General features: G+C 45.7%; 1 long non-coding RNA gene across 1 annotated transcript; it reads right to left on the bottom strand.

The window, feature by feature from the left end:
• Nucleotides 1-9,176: 9,176 nt before the first annotated feature.
• Nucleotides 9,177-14,368, bottom strand: LOC144139508 (uncharacterized). Its single transcript, XR_013316239.1, has 3 exons — nt 14,222-14,368; nt 11,409-11,514; nt 9,177-9,255 (listed from the first exon to the last, which is right to left on the bottom strand). It is a non-coding gene; the product is annotated as an uncharacterized LOC144139508 (long non-coding RNA).
• Between the last annotated feature and the right edge of the window lie 4,902 nt (nt 14,369-19,270).

Below are 19,270 nucleotides of genomic sequence, written 5' to 3'. Positions count from 1 at the left end.
GCACCAGTGGGTTTACTAACCGTAGGAGGTAGTAAGCAGCATTACTTAGAGTAGGTCTGTTGTAGTTCATAAAACTCCACTTAGGTACCTGCTTTTACCAACTGGTTCATGTACGTAATGCCACCTTATTCTAGGGTTTACTCACTCAACGTTTTATGCACTTTATGGCCGAAAGGGTGGAACTATCTTGCCGCCTGGCATAAGCCTTTAAAATATGTTTTATCTAAAAATTGCTCCCATCTCCCCGCGAGGGTAACCCTGTGTAGATACGAGGCATCGTGGGGTTCACTTGGTGTTTCCGTTGGATTGATTCTGAAATCGCGTGAAACGTGTCGGGAACGCGTATGATTATTCTGTTTAATGATTGTTATTATGTTTTATTGGCCAATCTTGGTCAATCTCGCTAAGTGGTATGCTTGGGGCTTCGCTGTCGCAACGACCTTTACTCCATTCTTGTTGCTGTAAGTGGGAGCTTCTTTTCTTTTATTGCAAATGTTATTTATTGCCCCATCATGCGTTGTATCAGTAGCATCTTGACGTAGTTTGAATGAGTCAAGGATATAAGGCGCGTTCGTACCATTTGATTCTGTCTCGGTTTTGTGGCGCAGAGGGAAGAGCACCATGTACCTCGCGTTCCGCCCACAGGGTCGTGGGATCGAATCCGGGCGCCGCTAACTATTATTTTTTGATAGTGTAGGGGGAGGGGTGTGGACAACTCCGTATGGAGGGACAAGGCGAGTGAATGAGATGCAGTCGCATCTAAAAAACCATTTAAGGATGAAAAAAGGGTGTGCTTGTGAACACCTTAAAGTGAGGGTGTTGGCAGAGCAGCTACATGGAGCGATGCGGATCAGCTGAGCGCGTGGCATGACATGGGGGCACATTCTACACCCAGATATCATACTTAGCCCACAACAAAATTGGGCAAGAAAACCCACATGATGCAGGGCGAGCGAGAATAAGTTAGTTCTGTTAAAAACACCACTCCTGTTCTTGGTTTTATAGCTAGCAGCGGAAAGTCCACTGATAGGGTTAGTGGGCTTGTCCGGAAACCAAATGTTTAAGCAATTATTTTCTAATTATGCGTTATAAGGGGAGCACATACAAGCCAGCTTGTTGATTTTAGTCATGAAGTGGAGTGGGAAAAGTACTTAACAAATTATGTTCAATACGTCACAGAATCTTGTTAGTATTGGGGAGTCTTGCAACAAACAAGCAGCAGTTACGAAGTGGGAGGTCTATAAGAGTAACGATAGCGTTAGGGAACATGCTTGGTGGCAACTCCTACGTACCATTGTTCCGGGTAGTAAAGTTTTTAATGAGTTAGTACATACCGTCGTTACAACCCCTTATTAGTCTTTTTTAAGAGTTGAGGGTATTTATTGTGCAGCCTCTCAACATTTGTATTATATTAAAGTTTACAATCCAAGCAGCTTAGATGACTTTTTCTTGAATATAACTTGTGCAGTAGCCGTCCCGAATTCCGAGAAACATCTCGGTATGGACTTAATTCCGTGGCAGAGAAGCAATCGCAGATGTGTAATCGCGCAGGTGACCGCTGTGCCAGTTCATCTAATGCAGAAAGTACTTCCCGCAGCTTTGATTTAGACTCTAGAATAAACGTTTGGTTCATTCGCTATTCTTAGTATAATGCCGCTGACTCTTTTCCTGATTTTAATGGGGCTTTGATTTTGCTACTAACCAAACACCCAGATAAGCATCGCTAGTGCGCTTGTGTAGAAAGTTCAAACAGTGTACACACTGACAAACTAAAGCCGCATTCTTTTGCGCACAAATGCTTTCATGGCTTAGTTTCAACTCCGCGAACGCATTCCGACGCCCCTATTATATATTGCTAAACACATAGTACACTTTTCGCGTGTCCAACATTCACATGACCACAAAGAACAACTAAACTTAAAACGGTTACAAAGTTTTCATAACACTGCATGCAAGTAGGTACCATGAGATTGGTGTTTCTTTTGATAACCCACAGCAATGCGAGAGCCTCACCTATGTTTTGTTTTTTCGCCAATGTAGGCCCTGTAACGGCTACTTTTAATTAGTTTCAAGTTTGTAAGCAACACTAGAAAAGCTCAAAGAACAAAAATAGCTCGCGGAGAGAAACAGCACGGTGCGAGTGTTTGAGTAATAACACTTATTGCTTCGCCTTCGCCCTTTTACCAGAAAGCACACACGTTGTATGGCAACCATTTGGGTAGGCAAGTTCAAATGCCACCAAACGTGGACATTGTGCTGTTCGTAACTTATACATCAACATGCACTGGTATTTGCTCGTTGATGAAGAAAGGGACAGTTTAGTATTATCGCAGTCATCTTTCACCATTGGGCGACAAAGCGTCCATCAATGCGGTCGTAACGTTGAACAGGACGCGCACGAGTCGCACACAGCACAATTGCAGCGGCGCGTACAGAATGTACCAAAACACGCGGACGGCGAGCAATGTTTTTGCGTGGCGATCATATCGTGGTAAAAAAAGAGTCAGAGGACAAGGAAGCAGCACTATGTAGCGGCGGTGTTGCACATATTCGTCGTGTACGTTCGACAAAATGAAGTACGGTTTTGTTATTGGGGTCGGCGCCGCCGGCTGGTCGCATACGACAGCGAAGAATGTACACTCCCCCGACCAAGTGTATGATAGAGGGAGTCTACATGGCGTTGCATGTAAACAGCTAAATAGAGGAACTCGCTGGGCTGCAAAAGAAAACTGCAATTTTCTCCCATTTTGTACCTTTTTTTCTTAGACTGTAGCCGTAGAAACGTTTGTGTCTTTGAAAGACAGCAGTGAAACGACGTTCCTTGTCCCAACATATTTTACACTAGATAAGCGAACAAATTTAGGGGAAATTTAAGGTTTTCAATAAGGCAATTCAGGAAATGACTCGTGCCTCAACAACCTTAAAACTACCTATCCAGAGTAAGTGCAGCGCTTTTCTGATCGATAACGCGCTTTTCAAATAAAGTATCGTCTGAAGGCCCCTTGAAATGAAGGCGCCTCTGGGATTCTCTTCGAAGCTCCTGGAAGTCTGTAGAAGCGGTTTACGTTACTTTATCAGGCCATCCATTGTCATGCAAGAACGTTCGGCAAGCTTCATGCTAGTGTTTCTCCGTACAGCGCAGTAAAGATCGTTTTCCGTGGCTGCTCTCGTGGTATGCTTTAATACGAGCATGTGCCCAGAGCCAGCACCGGTAGAGCTACAACGGACTGCCATGGCTATATAGGCCCAGTGGCCAGGAAACCAGAGGTTGTATAACGAAAGCAATAAAAAATCGTGTTATCATGCCATGGGCGAAAGCATTGGTATCCAAACAGCCAGGGTCAGAAAAAGTGGCGATCCGGTATCTTTGATCGGTTCTGTTGCAAGAACGGTTATGTACGCTGTTTATGGAAACGTGGAAACGAATCGACGGGTGACAAACCAGATAGACGTGTAGTAGTGATGACGTATATTCATAAATTGTCCCATCGCTTGAAAAAAATAGAGGGTAGACATGAGGTACAGGTAGTTGGTACTGCACCCGATAAGCTTGGAAGCATGTGCAATCGGGTCGATAAAGCGCTGGAGACCAAGAAAATCAGAACTAGTAGAGATAGTAGTTGTGGTGTTGCACACATGCGGAAGTTTGTGAAGTGCTCTGTTGGCATAGTTTACAAGATCCCCCTTACTTGCAAAAAGGCATACATAGGACAATCACGACGTTGTGTGAACGAAAGGTTGAAGGAACACCATGCGCTGTGTCAGCAGACGGCTATTTCTGGCAATATGGCACAGCATTGCGAGAAGTGCTAATGCACTCTAGATTTCCCAAACACGAAGGTGCTCTTCAAATTACGGGACAGGTTTACAAGGGAAATATGCGAAGCATTTTCGATGGTTTCTGGCCTCGAAGGTGAGTGCGTCAGTGCTCCGTCAGTCTCGTTGCTGGAAAGAGAGACCGAGTATTTAAAGAAAAATAATTGTTGTATGAGGTGATATGATCCGCACATGCACTGGGTGGTGATGCGAGGTGGCAGGGGTATTTATAAGTTGCCTTGTTTATTAAAATTTTTCGCAGTTGTTAGTGGCGCATTTCCCGTTTCGTGTGTCCTTTTTTTACCCTTTTGTCGTCGTGTTAAGTTCAGCGCTATTTTTCCGTTATGTGTAGATACCAACTACCCCAACACCAAGATTTATTGAAGTGCTTTTCCGAGTCAACTTCAAACGGGTTTGCCTAAAGACTGGCTTTGGGCCCAGAAAACCTTACAAGAATGCGTACACGTTCGAAATTAACCTGCCCCGAGGGGCAGCGGCCGGGTTAAGCGAAGCTTGTCCCAAGCGTCGGGCGGGATTGCATATCTACTTGGTGCTGTTTATTAAGCCACCGAAGGCTTCTGTTATCTTTCTGAAAGCTTTACAAGAGTATTTTTAACAAGGGCCACTGACATGCCCGTGCAATTATTGGTGAAGATTTTAACTATCTCGGGAACGTTGGAATACAGTCAAACCTGATTTTCCGTATGGTAAGTACGACAAAATATTGCGGAATATTGATTTGGGAATGGCTTCACGCAAATTGAAAATGAATTCCCTCAGATGTGTTAACGACGGAACCAGTTGTACATGTTTAATTTTTGCAAAGCAAATGGTAGGAATACGAAATAGCTATTTACGATGGTCTCTGTGGGTATAAAATGAGTTTGCTTTTTATTGAGGATGTAATTTTACCAAGACAGCTTAAATGTACACAGTGTGAAATGTTTTAGCCAAGCTGGCGATGCTACATTTCTGGAAATTTAGAAATGTCCCTAAATTTTTAACTGGGAAACGTTCATCAATAAATTGCGGTGTAAATTTAGAAACGTCGTTCATTTCTTCTTGGACAAGCTTGTGCCGCAGAAAAAGAAAAACTCCGAGAAAAGAATAATATAAAACCCTGAAATTTTTTCAGATCAAACGCAAAATTAGGCGAAAGAAATCAAACGCACTAATTAATCAGACGGCATTTCTTTTTTTTCCGCGATGTAAAGGTTAAGCTGACTGCTGTGATGACAAATATGCAAACTTACGTCTGAGTTTAGGAACTTTTCTTAGCAATTTGATGACGTCACTTTCAGGATCCAAAAGAAATATCTTGACAAGGATTGAAACATTGAGGCGGAGTGTGCTCAAGTTTTACAATGGCTATTTTATTTCTGTATTTTTTACTTCGGAAGTTCCAAATAATATATTTTCTGTTATTGTAACGACTCTACAAAGTGTACCATGTCAAAGCCGCTATTTTCTGAAAACGAATACTCTCGATTATTGTTCAGATAGATACGAAACTATCTGTCCGCCCTGATTGCATACCAAGTGTGTTCTTGAAGCGTTTGGCGGAAAGGGTAGGGAAGTACCTCTGAATTATGTTCAAAGCATTCCCACTGGTAACTATATAACTGCAAGCTGGTTGACTGCGAAACTGGTTAACTGCAAAAGCAGTGGCTTTTTATATGTCTGGAGCAAAATGTACGGTTGAAAATCAGACTGATCTTAATCACAAGCATGGGGTGTAACGTAATAAATCCTGTTTTAAAGATATCGAATGTTACCCAACTAATAAAAACGCATACTGTTTTCCCCGAGCACTCAATGAAATGTTCACGTTGATGCAGTTTGATTTGACATGTCGAAGGAGTTCGATATGGTTCTCGACGCTCAACACAAAGAGGAACTTGTACATCTTGGCGCATAAAGTAATTATTTGAGCGGTATAAGTATACCTATCCAACAGAACGCAATGCGCTAAGAAAAGCGACATAAAATTCTATAATTGATGAATCGTCAGGAGTCTTCAGGGCTCCGTGATGGGACCGGCTCTCTCCTTCTGCTATATTACACATATCACAGAAACCGTTTCATTCAATATTTAACTTCCCCTGTTAGGAGATGTCTGTGTCGTGTGGCGGTGTTGCACATATCCGTCGTGTACGTTCGGCAAAATGAAGTACGGTGCAGATCACGACTGGGGCAATGAGTGGAAAATGGAAAGAAACTATAGCACAACCTCGTTAACGATAGTAACAAGAAACGTTAAAAAAGGTTGGTGTTTACGAACGAATTAGACAGCATGAGGTAAATGGGTAAAACAATTTAAATACTTGGGCGTCACCTTGTCTGAAAGCCTTAGTTGGAAAAGCGACATTGATCGCTTTTTGAGCGTTTCAAAATAGATGTTCTGGTTTCTAAGGAAATTAAAACTGGCATCAAACAAACCGAAGCTTACGGCATATAAATGCTTCAGCAGCCTATGTTAGGATATGCCCACGTTATACATGATCTGTACAGGAAATAGAAGATTAATAAGAGAACAAAATACAGAGGCGACCAGATAGGTTGATCGAAGCGAAAGCTTCCTTTGCCTCAGTGATGGCGACCGTCCACACGAAAACTGCAGTAAAGAATTCTTTCTGTGGCAATGATGATAATCGCGGGTGAAGTGAAAGAAGGTTGAAACACAAAATTATCGCTGGTCCAAAGACAAAGTTTAAAGTCCAAAACAATACGTCCAAAAGTTCTGCTGGTGAGCCAACCTACAAGATAGGTTCCACAAGATAGGTTCCACAAAAGCTACTCAAGCGCCTCTTGAGAAGGGCACTGCCCGTGCTAGGAGTCAAACCTGGATCTTTCGCGTTATTCAGTTGTCGGGTATCGGATAGGGCCATTCCGACATTGTAAAAGGAGTTTTTATTTTGTACGTCGGCTTTGATTAAGGTTGGAAACCAGAAAGCATCGCATTTTAGCGGTCTTTATACTTAAGGAGTCCTGAAATATCCTTTCGTGAAATGAGGATATACATATAAGTAAATAAAAAATGTATTAGTAATCACCTTCTTCGCGAATATTGTTAAAGTGATAAATATTAGCTGCGAAATTATAAATCAAAAACCACGTATTGTGTCCTCAGCGCGTTTCCTTCTGTTCTCACCATTCTTTTTGCTGTGAGCAGCGCGGAAGAATTCGCTTCAAAGATACTTTGTTCCGCAGAGGAGACTTCTGCAACCGCTTCCAGTTTTCGACTCCGCTGACTGCCGCCTGGTAATGCGTTGCGAGAACTGCGAATTTGGACAAGGTCTTTTGACTTGCTCCTCTCAGAAAATAACAAAGTGACCGCAGTGACGCCCTGCAGTATACCTAACGTTGGAATAGCCTTGTCGTTCGGTTGCCGAACCGTGTTTCGGCTTTTTGCGGAAAGAACTGGATGAGCTGAGACAAGCCGCAGCACATTTGCAAATTTTCATTTCGCTAATGGAGCTCATCCTCCCCTGACGTCTGGAAATGCGTATAAAAGACCTCGGGTTGTGTTCTGTCCAACCCACACCACAACGAAAGTAACGAAGAAAGAATGGTGACCCTGAATCGCCACCTACAGGGACGATGCTGCGATGAGTTGAAATGGGGAGTATGGAAAAGAATGTATGTGGGCGAACAAGAAAAATTATTCTGTAGCCCCCTACTACGGCGCACCTCATCGACCGCGTTCCGTGGACAAGTTAAACCCCACAATCTATCAAATCAATCCCTAAATATGTTGATAAAGCTGATGGTGATGACGATGATGGTGATAAGGAAGTCCTGAAACTGGGTCCTTATGACGCTTTTGAAGAAATCAGAGAAACCTCTCTTTTAAGACCAACAGAGCGCCGTGAAAAACAAAATCGGGAAGGGCCAAAGTATGCAGCACAGGGACCCCTAGACCCTGAAAATAAACGACGGGGCGCCATCGTGCACCGGTCAACGATACCGCGACTCGGCATAAAATTTCTCCTCTACCGAAAATCCCGGACCATCTCCAGAAACGTAAAAGCTGGGCAAGGGCGAAGCATGCAGTGCAAAAGTGCATTCTCGTAGACTTGGTGTTCTTGCTGATGGAGAGGAAACCGTTGGGGATAGAGGTATGCTGGTTTACTGGAAAACTTTAGTGTCTTTGACGCACGAAGCCTTCCAGCGGTAAAGGAGTGTCCAGGTGTTTACTCCCCGCATGGTAAATTTCAATGCCACGTAATAGATACAAGAAGCACGAACCGCGCAAAGTACGGAGTAGATATATCTTTCACAAAAGTAGCCACACCTGGAAATGGCCCTGCAAAACGCGCAAGAGTGCTCTCCCAGGGCCACTGCAAGAGGAGTTGCGAAGTTGCCATCCAACCGCTTACAACCCGTTGATGCAGACGGGAAGGCGTACCCGAGCCGAGCTCCGTTACATCCGACATACGTGTGGTAGCGTGGTGAAGCAACCGGCCAGCCAATGATGATGCCTCGAAGACCAAAAGCCGAAGGCAAACATAACGTGTTTACTCATAGCAAGAGATGAGCCGCAGGCAAACAACAATGCCCCGATGGGCGAGGTTGGAGTACAGGACTCGACCAGAGTGACAGCAATGATTCACTGCTCAAACAGGAATGAACTACAGCGCTTGGAGGGTCTTATTTATATCCAACGCGCCAACGGTCAAAACAACCTTATTGAAAATGTGGAGTTGATGGAATCCATCAAACATGAACATGGTGGATTATGGTAATGGCATTAATGATGGCATGACGGCAGATGACTGCATGCTGGCAGGGTGATGGCATGACGGCAGGTGACTGCATGCTGGTAGGGTGATGGATGACGGCATGCTGGTAGACGTCGGTAGCTGACGGCATGCGTCGGTAGCTGACAGCAATGGTAGCGTCGATGCTGGCAGGTTGAGTGACGGTATGACGGCAGATATGCGAAATTGCACAAAAATGATGACGACATGAAAAGGAAAGGTGGTATGCAATGCTAATTAAAAACTGGTTTCATTTCTTGCGAATAAATTTATGAAATAAGATTTGCAGCAAATAAGTAAGCTTGCCTATGCGTTTTGCTCTGTCCATTCATGTCGTGATCATTTTTCTGCTATCCTGCTACAATGCTCTGAAAACTTATCAACCATTTTATGAGAGCTTAGAGGTGTGTGCTGGGGTGCTTAAAAATATTACACAAAACAAACTTGGTTTTAACGTTGAATATATTATCATTAAATATCAAATATGGTGACTATCTTCGAACAGTTGGGCAGCTGAAAAGAAAAAAAAACTGAGTTACACACTAAAGCTTATACAATCCAGATCAACTCAAAACAAATGTATATTCACATTTCACATACCTCCTTAAACATTCTGAGATGGTCACTCTGATGTGGTCCCTTGCTTCTGCCCTTCCTCTTTGCCATAAAAATAGAAAGCCTGCAGAAAAAGAAAATTTTCAACAAATTAAGTGAAAACCATCCTTCAGGTCATGGAAGGGTGCTCTTGACCGGCACTGCTCTAAAAGGCATCGCATGGTGGCAATGCCTTTCCCGGGAAAGGATTTTAGTAAGATGCAAGCGTGCATGCATGCAACCGAGAATTTCAAGAGAACATGCGTTAGCAGCAGGTGGGAAAGAAGCAAAACACTCTCGTCTAGAAGAATTCTATGCTCAAAGCGCAGCCAGTGAATACCAGGCGCAAAAAAATGTAGCTTCAGGCGAGTGTGTTGAAGGTTAGCAACACGTTAAATTGAAAAGTGAAGAAGGCCAGATGACATTAACATGGTTGGATGCATTCAAGCGACGAAAAGAAACGCACACAGTCTTGACATGAAAGTGCAGACTAAACGAACGCTTGCAAAAACTTCAGCAAACTTGTGATGAATTTAGAGAAAGTTCAATATATGAGGACAACCGAGCTGTGCAAGCACTAAAGACCCTTTCGGACGCCGCACAAGAACGAGAACGGGTGTGCCAAATTTGCCATGGAACAGATTATCAATAGTGATAAGGCGCGCTGACTAGACAGGAACCCACGTTGCGGCAAAGTGTTGTGGAAGGCGACTTCTTGTAAAGGACACGAGCATGTGAGGGGCAAAAAACTGCTGAAGCTGCCGTGTCAAAGCACACTAAAAATCTTGTCGGACCTTCTGCAAGAGACTCGAGTAATAAACCGAATAAAGGAACGGCTTCAAGTGGAGCAACAAAGCTTGCGGTCACTAAAAGAACCATACTGCAGCCTGATTACTGACGAAATGTCAATACAGGAAAAAGTAATTTATGGCTGCCAAGTCGACATATTTTCGGCCTTGATATAAGCTGTGAACCTTGAACCGGTGGTGCCACTGAATTAGCCTGCAGGCTCCTTTGGTTTGTCCTGCGGGGGCTTTCCACGGCTGGCGTTATCCCCTTAGGGTATTTTTTTACCGGGAACAGGAAGCATGACCGGCTCCGTAACCTGAATTTTAGTGTGCTCAACTGTGTAAGAGGTGGGGTTCTTCATTATCCGTATTGTCACAGACAGCCACCAGACAAACAGCGCCATGTTTCTAGGCATGTCGGTTGACAACACACTACAACATCAGCATGTTTTGCTACATCCAGCGCGGCAAAATGACCCATCGTTCCTTTTATTTGACCAAACCACCTCATTAAGAACCTTAGAACAAATTTTCTAGAGAGAGAGAGGGGGATGTTTGATGGAATGCAGAAAGTTAGGGACTGTTTTGTTCTCAAGGCCCTCTTTAAGATCCAATAAAAGTTGTCACTTGTGAACCCAGTTTGGCTCATAAGCTGATCACACATTGAGCCGAATCTGGAAAAAATTAAGCTGTCCCACGCCACCTTGATATTTTCGCCTGCCGTCATCAGCAGCCCGAAGTTCCTTCAGAAAAAGCCCAAAGGTCACGAACACGCTACAGAATCGAAACTTCCAGTAAAACAAGCTGAATAGTGCAATCCCATGTTAAGGACCATGCATCTACTCCTCGTAAATATGTGATTGCAGCCTGTTCAGCAAGGTGTCTCAAGTGAAGCATGACAAAGCGCAATAACACAACAGCCGAACCAAGAACTGTAGCGCGGATGGCTGATTGTGTGGCCACTTTCCGAATTGACGCCACCGCATCACCGATAGCGTGCACCACAGGCGACGCGGCGGAGGAAAAGAGAGCTATCGTTCTCACAGGCGGAGAGGAGCATTCGGCGGGCTGCACCAAAAGGGGGATATCAAGCAGCTGTGTCACTTCTAAATGTTGCATCATGTGCATCCTAGTTCTCTTTTTTACTAAGAACTCCCACCTTCGTGCTTGTGTTTCAGCAGTTCAATGTACAATGGCAGCAAAGGTCCATGTTAAACAATACATAAAGACGTTAAATACAATACATCCAAATGCACTGATTCCAAACTCGGAGAGCAATGAATTGCTGAAATGAAGATGCCGACCAGCATATATATACAGTGTTATTGGAAGACCAAAGCACTGCACTTTCGGTCAAATTAGGCAAGTTCTGGTAACTGAATTCCACAGTGCACGTCATAGCATTGCACTACAATTGTATAGAACTAGGTGCTCACTTATTGTAACCAACCTGAAAAACAGCCAGTGACATCTGATGAGAGGTCCATCCAGATAGGTCCATCCACCAAGTAGGGCATGCCAGCTGATCTCCACTGCAAGGTGTAACAGTCAGTAGCCTGCAAGATAGAAGTGAGTGGCAAACAACAAGCAAGTTGCATTAGCCTTAATCCTTCAAAGTTCTAAATGCGATATTAAGGTGTCGAGCAAGGTGTTCTTCACACTCCAAGCGAAAATATGAGAACGTTAAAATACCACATTACCTGGATGTAAGGATGGCCGAAGTGACTATCACAGCATAGTGACAATGTCAACGATCAAGCTTCTAACTCAATTCTCTCTTTGGAAGTAGATGCCGTTCATTATGACCAGTTCATGTATGCGTAAAAAGGTGCCGAGATGAGCTCTCATTGCTATACGGCAAATTGCTTCCACGATTCTGTGACAAAGCGCAGACCTAAATGATGATAACGTTGCCTTAACAATTAGGGAATGCCTAGTGTTCCGTCCAGCCGGAATGCTAAAAACTGCTAAAGTTCCGTCCAGACTGAACGCCAAATCAAAACCAGCCAATTAGCCGCCATTTCTCATTCTGGGATTTGGTGTAGTGGTTCCGCGGCTGACTACGAACGTTGTAGGCCCTGGTTCGATTCTCGCACCATTTTTTTTGTGTGTGTGTGTGGCCGTGGTTAGCGTTTTGTAATAGCAAAACTTCCTGCCCGCTTTACAATTCACGCGATGAGAGCAGTAGGTCTTGGTTTTTTACTCAAGCGGCCGAGCTGCTCCCGCTCGCTGGAGCCAAGGCCGACGTAGCCATCGCCAGTTACACCCGATCTCCTCTAATTATTACCAGTGATTAATAATTAACAGTGACTCTGGCTAGTCAGTGAGCGGAAGCGGTTTGGCCGGTTAGGTAAAAATCAAGACCGACTGCTCTCGCTGAAATATTGTGAAGCGGGCGTCGGGTGGCGACTTGGAGATCTGTCCAGATTGAGCTAGAGTTAGTCCGATCATCTGTAATTATTAATAATGATTAATAATTATCAGTGATTCTGGCTAGTCAGTGAGCGGTAGCGGTTTGGCTGGATGGGTAAAAATCAAGAAAGACTGCTCTCAACGCGAGTTGTGTCTCCTCCGGACGGAACGCTATACACAGCCTAATAATTCTGCCAAAGGAGGCTGGAAAGGCTGTGATGAACTGCTGAACAACAATACAAGTGAAGCAATTTTTTTTTGTTTTTAAAGTCTCTTCTAGGTGATTGCAGCTTAAACCAGGTTCAATTCTCCTTCCCACGCAGTGCTTGAAGCCCACATGTGTCGGTGCATGTTTTCAGCTGGTACCGTCAATATCATGGCAACAATTTTTTTCCTTCAAAACATGAATCTAATTAGTCCTTAATAATGGCCGCGATGTCTTAGGGAAGCATAGGGAACCAGATTTAAGGTGGTGCTCACATTGACTATAAACCCATTGAAACGATTTTCAAAAATGACACACATTGGTATAGGCGGCAAAATGTGAAACATGACAATAATGCATTACTGCCAATAATGACAATAGCCAGGGCTTAAAAAATTATTGCGATGAGAAAGAGGTTATCCTCTTCTGAAAAATTAAGAAAAAACTTTCAGTGTGATCTAACCATCTAGAAAAGGCTGTTCTCCCATCTATTCTCTAGCGGCATATTTTCTAGAACTATATTTATTTACATCAAGTCGCGTTTTTAACAGAGTGTATTCTTTGCTGTGCAATTATCTACACAAGCTACTCGAAAGAGACCTTCCAGTCCAGAGGAGACCCACTTTTTTTTTTGAAGCATTTGCTCTTGTGCGGGGTGCCCTCATCCACACAATGAGAGCCCAATACAAAATTTAACTGAGCAACACGCGTGGCCGCGAATTATTCGGAGACGGTAGTGAATGTTGCAGTGCTTAAACGCTGCCCATGTGCGGCCAGCATTGCTTATGCCTCTGCACCAGACGCACGATACGCATGTAGTTTCGACGTGGTAGCAAATTCGGGTTGAATGAACGTTTTTGGTGCTACTGATACAGATGCACAAACATATATGCGATTATCGAACGATTAGAACACTCAAACATTCACTGCACATGCGGGGCTTGCGAGTGTGACGCCAATTTCAGCCATCGTACCCTCAATCTGAACGCAAAGAGCCTTGTTTGTACTAGTGCACTTTACTGAGTGAAAGCTTTGAAAAATGACAATCCCTGCAGTGTAGTGTAGACTGCTATGTGCCTCGGCTAAAAGTTACCTAAAGCGTACCACTCCAGTCCAGGTACGGAAAATGATGCGAAGAACAATTTGCAATTCCTTAACGAGAACTACCCACACAAAAAAAAACTTGCGAACTCAACCTGGAGCGGTCGACCGCGCGTATTGGCGATCGGTTGTTGCGAGCAACAAACCGTTTAGCCAACGTAGCAGTATGATCCTACTTCGCTCAACAAAAAGCCTACAAACGGCACAAAGAATAGGGCTCTTCGATTTACAGACTCGAATTTACCGCGGATATTCCGCCGGAGTCCGATGATTCCCCGAAGCCATAAGGATACACAAGAAAATCGAATGCCTGACTGCTTTCAGGGAATCGGCGGTGAGTCCGGGACTGTAAATCGAACAGCCCTACTGTTTCTAGTCCCGTACGCAATATCCGCGGTCGAAAGGCAGATCTACGTAACCCTCAAAATCAGTCGCTGTCAAAAAACATTAGGGCTAACCGACGACGCAAACGTCTAACACGGAACGGAAGAGCCCTGCCGTGTTAAATACACAAGTGAAGTGCAAAAAGTTGACTAGTCACTTACCTTAAATCACAGGCGACATATCTTCGTCGAAACAATAATCCGATGTCTTCAAAACAACCACAACAAAGCCACTCGACAAGCGCGTACAACTCCACCGTCTCGGCGGCCAGGAAGAAAGGAATGCGGCGGCGTGATGGCGTGGCGATGTTGCTGGATGGAGCAGTGGAGTACTGCGGCCGGGGTTTCGGTTTTGGCTGTGCCTTGGTGTTTTCGTAACGCAGTCCATACACGGCGCGAAGTGAACAAAATGCGTCGAAAGAAATTCTGGCTTGAACATAGACACATAAAGCAATGTAAATAGAAAGATAAGGTTGCCATACCCAGCAAAAAGTTGAGTTTGTTGGGCTATCCTGTATATGAGCGATTGAGTTGTGGAATAAACCTCCGACATCACTTTGGGGGAAATCACTTTTGGTTAAAAACTACCAAGAACAAGCACATTTTTCGTTTTAAAAAAATCATACCGTGGTGTCAGCAAAAAAAAAAGAAACAGACTACCGGAGGATCGAACCACCAACTTTGCAACAAAAAACGAGCGCGTTACCACTGCACCACCACCACAATCGGAGTTTATGTCCGAACAAGTGCCATTTAGTTAGTTTGTCAATCTGAATCGCCCATGAATGCACAAATATTGTGAGTTATGTTTACTGCTTCTCGTATATAACCCATTCCGGCAGTCATACCGCTTCTTGGGCACGCACCAGTCTCCAAAACGAGGCTCACCTTGAGAAGTGTAGCCAGCTATCTCAACCTAAAAGAGATATCGCACATCCCCGTTCTCCCCGACGAAAGCCAACGTAGCTATGAGTGAAATGGCATAGAGTAAAATGGCATGCGCGCCCGGAATTAAAATTATGTTGTGTAATAATACCGTGCTTAGATCTGTCTCAAGGCAGCTGATTACAACTAAGGAGGATCGGCGAAGCGCTAGACCCGTAGTCTGCCGCGTACAATTTAAGCCATGCCACGGACGGTTCTGTCCGCGGGCTCAGCGCAGCGAAAATGAACACGTACGGTTTGACGGTTTGACCCTGTCGCAGCGAAAAAAAGCTGCCCATGTTTTCAACGTAAGGGTCGGCACTGCCATCCTTACACCGAAAACGGCGAATAAAGGGCATACAGTTTCATACCAGCCCTCCAAGTTCTGGCTTAAAAACAAGAAGCGCTAATCAAAGTAGCTTTTCCCTAATATGCCAAGTTTTCAGCAGCACCTTATCAAAAATGCAGTTATTGTTTTTTCTTCTCGAAATTCCCAATGCCACCGCTATGTTTCTGTTATTATATCAGTCCTTCGCTATCGAATGAATTTTGGCTTGCTGCCAGCATTCGTTCGGAAAATGCCATTCCATCATCAATACAGCAGTCAAGCTTGCCGTCACGCGAACATCTGCCGTCATCGCGCAGCATGCGTGCCAAGTTTTCGGCAACACCTTTTCAAAAAGGCAGCTTTTGTAATTTTCTCGCAACGGTCAATGCCAAAGCTATGTTTCTGTTATTACAAGCACTTCGCTCTCGTATAAGGTTTGGCTTTCTGCCGTCATTCATTCAGAAAATGCCTTTCCAACGTCAATTCAGCAGTCAAGCTTGCCGTCACGCAAACATCTGCCGCCATTGCGCCGCAAGCCTGCCAGCATGGAGGAAGGTGCTAGAAGGTGCTGAAAGGTGCTGGCAGGCATGCCATCATATCTGCCCGCACCTTCTAGCGTCTCCTTCCAGCAGCTTCCATTACAGTTTCTTACGTACATCAAGCTTTCCAAGGCGACCATCAAACGCAATCAACCTTTCCAGCAATGAATCTTGATGGTTGGTTGATAGAATTTTCAACAGGGAAGCGTTCCCTCTAGATTCTGCACACGACAGGAACGTCAGAGACGCACAACAGTCTTTCCAGAGTTCGTGAGCGTTGGTAGTAGCTGCGCGCGCTGAGTCCGAGAAAAGGGAGAGAGGAGATCTCCGCAGTGGACGCGGGGCCTCCGCGTCCTTCCGGCAAGTCTCGACGTGTTCCATTCCACGTCACCGAAGTTTGCTCACGCCGATAGCGAGGCGCCACCGATCCAGACACGTCCCAGCTTGTTTAAATTGTCGGCTGCAAGTGTGAGTCACCGACAGGGAGGCCTGCTCGAAAGGCGCAAGTAGTGGAGGCTTTGCCACACAGCCGAGGAGTATTGCAGCGGGCTGATTCGTAACAGCTTCTCCGCCTGGGGTCCGCGATCTTGATGAATAAGGGTAATCAACCGTTGTCCTGAGGGATGCTTTGGAAAAGAATTGCTCGCAAGATGCTTGACTCCAGGCCTGGCTGTACGACACCGTACTAGGGCTTCAACGGGTCGGTCACGGGAAGAATAGTGGCTCGCCAGGAACGTTTCTAGGTTTGTCAGTCGAGCAACAAAACAACACTGGAAGACACATCCGCATCGCCGGACAGTGGGAAGACAAATGCACACTGAAGCTCTACCAGACTTTTAGTTGCGATAAAATATGCTAATAACTAACTACGCTAGTAATATTTTAGCCCAGGAGTACTTTAGCCAGGCACACCAACTTGAAAGGTGATATTTCGTGTAATTAAAAATGTCCCGCACAAACGAAATCTAATAGTAAAGGGCAAAACCTGCTTCAGGAAAAACAATGTAATAAGAAAGTCAGACGTCTACAAGCCATTTCTCGAGCTGAAAGCTGCGATTTGAGATCTCGTCATTGCCCTCAGCTTTCCCCTTTTTTGCATCGCACCTTAGGTGCGCCCATTCTGTTAAAGCTGCTGCGACCGGTCGAGAGGACATCAGCCTTCTTCAGAGAGGTACCTCGAGCACGCGAAGAAAGCTGCCCTAATTTGAACCGCTCGAGCAATGGGTGCGCTAGCGTTCTTGGGCGCTTCGAGGTTCGCTGAAACCAGGCGAAAAGTGTGCGTGCGGCGCTGCCAATCGGCAGGCCCGCATAGGAGCTTTTTTCGCACTTTTTTGCGACACTGTCGGTAAGCGAACACCACACGGTGCTTTCGCTCTCCTTTCCGGCGGTAAAGGCCAATCTAGGCCCGGCCGGCCCGGTCGCAACAAACGGCTCAACACCAGGCGACACTGGAATCGCTACTAGGTCGGCTGGCCGTTGCTCGACATCAAGTATCTGAGTTGCGGGTGGAGTGCTAGCAACTCGCTGTGTTGCAGCGTCGTCGTTAAGCTCAGCTCCACGGTAAAAACCGTTCAGTGTCTCGCCTGCCGCCTCTGCCACCACGTAGCTCGGTTCTGACCTCGCGTCCGAAGAAACACGTTTCGTTTCAATGGACTGGTGTTGCCTCCTTTCACTAATGTAACATATTATGCTTTCCCGCGGAAGGTCGTTATCCTGCGAACTGCGCGCGTTCGGGTCGGTAGCCGTTTTCAAGGCCTCCCGTGAACCGCAGCACTCCGAACACGACAGTAAACATCTCTGCTCACTGTAGGGGATTTACACGCAGTGTACTTACGCTGCCCTCTGTCGTGAGCCTGTGGAAATGCACAAACCTTGCTATCTTTCTAAGTGTCGCCATTCTACTCGGAGGTGGTGACACTAACCTTGCTTGAACCCTTTGCAGCGAGGTCAGCTGATTCTTTCCTTGGCAGTTTCTCGACATTGTACCCCTGGTCGCGTAACAGCTGATCCGACCTGTTCGAGAATAGGTACCTCTATTCCGGAAGAATTTGGGGGATACTGCCGCCTGCTTGACAAGTTCACCAAACAGACCTCCGATGCTGAACTTAGCAATCGGCAAGCGCACGTTTCGTGCTATTACGGCCTGCTTCACCCAAACACTCTATCCCTTCAGCTGATATGGTTCAACGTACGAAGGGTGGACTATGTCTACCATCGCCGAGGATTCGCGAAGGACTTGGCGCGGTTTACCATTGACCACTAGCTCACGCACGTACGGATCCAGCAACTGCCTGCCATCCTCACTCTCATCTGGCACGTGAAAGTCGAGTTTTCCCTTTTTGCAAATCGCACCGAAATGCCCCGTATCTCCGCAGTTCTAACACGCAGCTTATTTGCGCACTTCAAAAGCGCTCTGCGCTGCTCCTCAGTGTATGCGCTCTTTTCGTTTTCGCGGCCAGTTTCACAAGCCGAGAAAACCACTTTGCTAGCTCCACCATCTTCCTAGGGATCTCGCCTTTCGGCCCTGACTTATCAGGCGTCGGCCTGAACTCTTTTTGGCAGTCTTTCGGCCCTTCCGCACCTCAACGTGCGACGAACTCGTCGGCTGGCTGAGCTGCATGATCCACACTATTTACCCCTGTACTGTCTTGCACCCAAAGTCTCACGTTTGTCTGGTAGACGGCGCTAAAACTTCTCAAACCGAAGCGCTCAACTACCTCGTCATTCTCTCCGAAAGCCTTTGTCTCTTTGAGCCACTCTTCCACGTTATCCCTCAGATTATAGGCGAACTCTGAGTACGACTCGCCCTTAGCTTTCTGGGCTTCACGAAATTTCTCGCGAAACGCCTCTGCCGACCACATGTACTTACGCAGGAGGGTCGACTTGACTTTCTCGTAGTCCTTTGCCTCCTCCTTTGCAAGCGGGCCATCACGTCAGATTCCTCACCTAGCAAAAGCGGAAGCAGCTTTTGTGGCCATGAGTCACGGCTAAACTGGGCCCTCTCGCACGTACGCTAAAAAGTTACCAAAAAAAGACCGATGTCCTCTTACACCTTGTATGGTCGCATTAGGTCACTCATTCGCAACGTAGGTCGCTCTGTCGCCGCAGACGGCCCGCTGCTGCCCCTCTCACAGCTAGATCGAGCTGCCTCGATCTCAATACGATTCATTTCCAGCTCATGATGTCACTTTTCTCGATACAGTAGGAGCTCATGCTCTCTCTCCTGCTTACGCTCCTGCTCTCGCGCCTGTTTCTGCTTCTTTCCCTCCGGCTCTCGCATTATTTCCTCGCGTTCCTCACGCTGGCACTGATCCTCTGCATCTGCAGCCTGACGTTTCGCGGTCTTCCTGCATTGATCAATGCATTCCGACAGCTCATCATCGTCAGCCCTAACTACGAGTATGGCCTGTTTCAGCTAGG

Source organism: Haemaphysalis longicornis, unplaced genomic scaffold (assembly GCF_048455015.1).
Source record: "Haemaphysalis longicornis isolate Haplotype H1 unplaced genomic scaffold, Haemaphysalis longicornis Haplotype H1 scaffold_5, whole genome shotgun sequence".
NCBI classification, from domain to species: Eukaryota; Metazoa; Arthropoda; class Arachnida; order Ixodida; family Ixodidae; genus Haemaphysalis; species Haemaphysalis longicornis.
Note: the sequence above shows the minus strand (reverse complement) of the source record. Positions and strands in the feature narration are given on the sequence as shown.